Source organism: Salmo salar, chromosome 11, assembly GCF_965601325.2.
Source record: "Salmo salar chromosome 11, fSalSal1, whole genome shotgun sequence".
Lineage (NCBI taxonomy): Eukaryota > Metazoa > Chordata > Actinopteri > Salmoniformes > Salmonidae > Salmo > Salmo salar.
This window is the reverse complement of record NC_138301.1, coordinates 8,772,763-8,777,278: the sequence shown is the minus strand read 5'-3', so window position 1 is coordinate 8,777,278 and position 4,516 is coordinate 8,772,763. Positions and strand designations below refer to the sequence as shown.

Below are 4,516 nucleotides of genomic sequence, written 5' to 3'. Positions count from 1 at the left end.
TTAAAAACAGGAGTAGTGCTCAAAAAGGTAAATATGTATTCTGCAAGGTTTTTCCAAAACTCTATCACAGATTTACATCCATAGAACAAGTGAGTTAGATTTTCACCTTTTTCTTTTGCAGAAAACGCAGATATCATCAATATCAACAAATTTGGACAACATAGAATTACATGGATATATCTTATGTAGAATCTTAAAGTGCACTTCCTTAAATTTGTTTGGTATAAAATATCTGTAAGGCTTCAAACAAGCTTTTTCCCCAGACATAGTCAGGAATAAGCATGTTCCAGAAAATGTTTCCTCTAGGCATAAATTGGTTCCGTGAATGGAAAATGTGTATTTGTTACAAGATTTCTCGAGTAAGTCCACGCCTTTCAAACTGAGTTCTGGATAAACTCTGTGATCATCACCAAAGCTAAGATTAATTTTCATTAGTGTAGTAAGACCACTGGGAATGGCTTTTTATCACAGAAATAAACTCTCTGAAAGTTATTGGAAACTCATTCAATGTTATAAATTTGAAAGAATATTACCCCTGTTGGTGAAAACATTAAGAACAAAGTCAATATTCCTCTCATGGCAGCTAGGGTAGAACAATTACTTATTCCTTACAGTTATGCCTGAATTATTCCACAAAAGAGCTTTATGTGGGGTAAAATTGTACAGGAAACATTAAAGATTGTTGGTGAAACCTACACTGAAAAAACGGGACAGATTTATGTGATTTACTCAAACATGTTTTGTTTCTCCTCACAACACAATTTCATTGTTTGCGATCAATGCAACACGAAGCAAAATCTGATCTACTAGTTTGAATCATGTAGTTGGAGTGTGAACCAATAAAGCTAATTCATGACGAGTAATGAGGAAGAAGTCAAACCGCGTGAGAGAAGAATCTTCCAGAAAGAACCTTGGCGCGTTAGCGGAGAAGACAATATCTAGAATCGTGGTCAAGGTAAGCATGGTGATTTATTTTTATTCAACATTTGTCTGTAGTCAGAATTGTAAGCAGCAACATTATTAGTGATTGCTCCATATCCTAGTTTTGTGCTTTTGAGTCTGAAACATATTGGCATGGCAGCTAAAGGTAAAAGACAATGTTGCTAGCTAGCTTCTATGAACAGTAAAACAGGACTAGGTCAAGATGAACATTTTGCAAGGAGGTAAAGTTAGTTGGCGACACACCATGATATGTACCTATTGGTCAAGAACTTCGAATTTACCAAGCCAAGAACTAATTAAGGTTTTCTGAGGAGTGCACACCACTTGAGCTAGCTAACATGCTAGCTAACGAATTCTTTGGTGCTTGTGCACGACATGGTCTGCAATCACTTCGCAGCAGCATTTAGTGCGCCATTTTTTTTCTTCCTTGTGAGGTAAAAAATTGTGAAAGTTAATGTATTTGCATCAACAACAAAAAAAATCATGACATATTTAAGGTCTAATGATCATACACCTAATCCTATGAGATTGGTGGTTCATGCAGTTTAACAGTTTGCCCATGGCTGCCTCCATGTCGTAAAACATGGTGCAAAGGTGACCGAGACTTATTTAACTGGGTTGTGGAGTTCATTTTAGCACTTGGAACATAGTTACTTTATATTATGGGTGTCCATTTATCAATACATTTACAATTATTTGACAAAAATAATTCAACGTATGTGCATATGAGTAGATGCATGCATAAATCAACAGATAATTGAATCAAATATTTTATAATGAAAAAAATAATTTCATGAACAAAAAGTATATTAACAGGTCCATGATGTTTGCCTGCTACATTTGTGCTGCTTTTGTCTACACATTCAAAGGATGTATAGTGTTGGTGAGTACTGTTATCAGAGGTTATTTTAATACCCCCCCCAAAATTTGCTCCGAATGTCAGTCTTTAGGTCTTATGGTACATTTACATTTTAGTCATTTAGCAGACGCTCTTATCCAGAGCGACTTACAGTAGTGAATGCATACATTTCATACATTTTTTTTCTCCGTACTTGTCCTCCGTGGGAATCGAACCCACAACCCTGGCGTTGCAAACACCATGCTCTACCAACTGAGCCGCACATTTCTGTTATCTTTTTTTCAGTGTTGTTGAAATGTAAGGGGTGTTCAGAATTGGTGTCAAGCAGGTCCCAACTTTTGCATCATTACAAGTTAAAGCACCCGCATTACGGCCGTACTGTCCGTTACCCATGTACAGTACATACAAAAGTGAACCTTTGCCCCACATATCCTTCAGGAGAAACAGAAGAGAGCCTCGAGGACATGCGGAAAGCTCTACTGTCTGATGTGAAGAAAAGGAACAACAGAGAGACGGTGAAGTTCAAAATGGAGAAGACGTTTGCATACAGGAGACATTAAGTTGTCCGTGACGCACCCTTGGTAGAGGACTTCATGGCAAGATGGCCTGCGCTCTTTGAAGTCATTGAGGGAAGTTAGCCATGCTTGTTTTATTGTTGATCTATTGGTCATGTTATCTGAGATTGGTTGGTGAAGGTAGAAGATTGTTTTCCCTCAGCTTGCCTAATTGGTATGAAGTGTTTCCTTTTTCCTTTTTCTTTCTCTTCCTCTCCTGTTCCGTGCCACCTTCATATTCTATCACTAGCTATTCTATTACTGTATCTATCATCTCATCTGTCTTCCATCTTATTTCATTAGCTACGGTTAGATGCACTTTCTTTTTATTCATAATTGTATTACTCAGATTAAAGACTCCATGTCTCCAGTGATCAAATTGGCTATGTCTCAAATGTAATCTGAATAGAAATCTTGGTTAGAACCACTTTTCATTTTAGCCTTGTAATAGGCGGTGTTCAAATATTATAAACAGTTCAATTTAGTTGACACTTAAAAGGACTCCAGTCTTGATTTATTTTTGTCTGTATCATGCTCTTGTGCTTCATGAGCTATACTTTCTGCAGTCTAGAGTCCCTAACTGTAAACACTTCATTGACGAATGATTCATTTTATATGATTGACAAGTTTTGCCTTTGTGTCTTCTTCAGGGCATGGATGAAGAGTCCACCAAGGCAGCTGTTGAGGACACTACTGTGGGGATCTACATTATCAAAGACCATTTCGCGAGTGAGGATCCAGGGGACACTGGGATTGTCCTTGAAGGCGTCAAGGTGCTGCAGGATCTGGGCAACGTAGCATTTGCTGTTGCAATGCTGTTCGGCCTCATGTATGCCATGAACCTCAGTTACCCTAACTGAGCCCCGCTACACTTTTGATGTCTTTCAGAAGGTTTTTATGGAACTGAATGGGGACAAACTTTCTAACAAAGCTGTTGCATTTAAAAACAGGCTGTTTCAGTGAGCTGTTTTGTTGTATGTTGTGTTTCACACTGTATGTTTGACTTATGTTTAACTTGTTAGATTGTTCACAAAAACTCAAAACAGAATGAGCATGTCCAAAGATGGAGCTATCGTGATTTCCTTAATTTTCTTTGCTGCTTATGGAAAAAGTTCAGTTTCACTTTGTAGTGACTTTTAGTCAATATAATTAACATGCACAAATATGTCCACATACCTACCTCATTCTTTGTCTGTTACTCCTTATGAAAAATAACTACCTCATTTTGTAACAAAATGCATTAGAGGGCCCAATCATTGTTAGGACAACTCTTCTTTTTTTATATATACAGATACTGTATAAAGGCTACAGCCCCTTGATTTAGACCTGTGCAATTCATTGAACACTGAATGTCAGTGAATGGACATTTGTCATTCCAAAGAGCTGAACCGTTACAAAAAATACAATATCATTTTTGAAACGCATGCCTTTGCCTTCTTTGTCACTGATGCAAATGGTCTCTTGCTCCTTGGTTACACATCCTTAGAAAACGTTTTATTTCCCTATTAATTTGTTTAAATACAAACACTAAGGCAGAAAATGACAGCATTTCATCTTGTGCTTACATTAATAATTATGTAGAACCTTAAATTATGGACAAAGTTATTCATAATTATGAGTAACATCGGAACATGATCAAATACATTTCAAGCTACACATTTAATTCAAATAAAATTTACTTTACCAAATCATGTAAAATTGATTCTATTCCATTACAATACATTTACTTGACAAAAAGAAAAGTAAACTTAAAACTAATAATTGTGTTATTTTAACATGTTTCATTCATGTGGAACCGATGTACACATTTGAATTAAGTAAATTCAAAGCACCATTTTTTTTTCAGTGTAGCCAATTTAGCATGCAATCTTTCATCACGTTTCAGGAGAAGACCCAGATGCAGACAGTGTCGAAGACAACTCTTCAATTCCTGGTCTCCCGTGATCTGCCACGGGTCCGGAAGACGTGCTGCACCATGAGCTGGGACATTTCTTTGGCAGAGGGTAGCTTGGGGAGAGGAATGAAGTGGGCGGCTGTAGAAAACCAGTCCACTACTGTCAGGACGGGGGGAGACCTGTGACAAAGTCCAGGGATATGTGAGACCAGGGACGGTGAGGAACAGGCAAGAGGTTGAAGGAGACCAGACGGAGTCTTGTTCTGT

The 4,516-nt window shown here is 37.6% G+C and overlaps 1 long non-coding RNA gene across 2 annotated transcripts; it reads left to right on the top strand.

Moving 5' to 3' along the window:
* Nucleotides 1-549: 549 nt before the first annotated feature.
* On the top strand, nucleotides 550-3,779 carry LOC123725129 (uncharacterized). Of its 2 annotated transcripts, XR_006757498.2 has the most exons (3): nucleotides 564-955; nucleotides 1,759-1,825; nucleotides 2,240-3,779. It is a non-coding gene; the product is annotated as an uncharacterized LOC123725129 (long non-coding RNA). The 2 variants fall into 2 exon arrangements; XR_006757497.2 differs by lacking the exon at nucleotides 1,759-1,825 and having other exon boundaries at nucleotides 550-955.
* The last annotated feature ends 737 nt before the right edge of the window (nucleotides 3,780-4,516 follow it).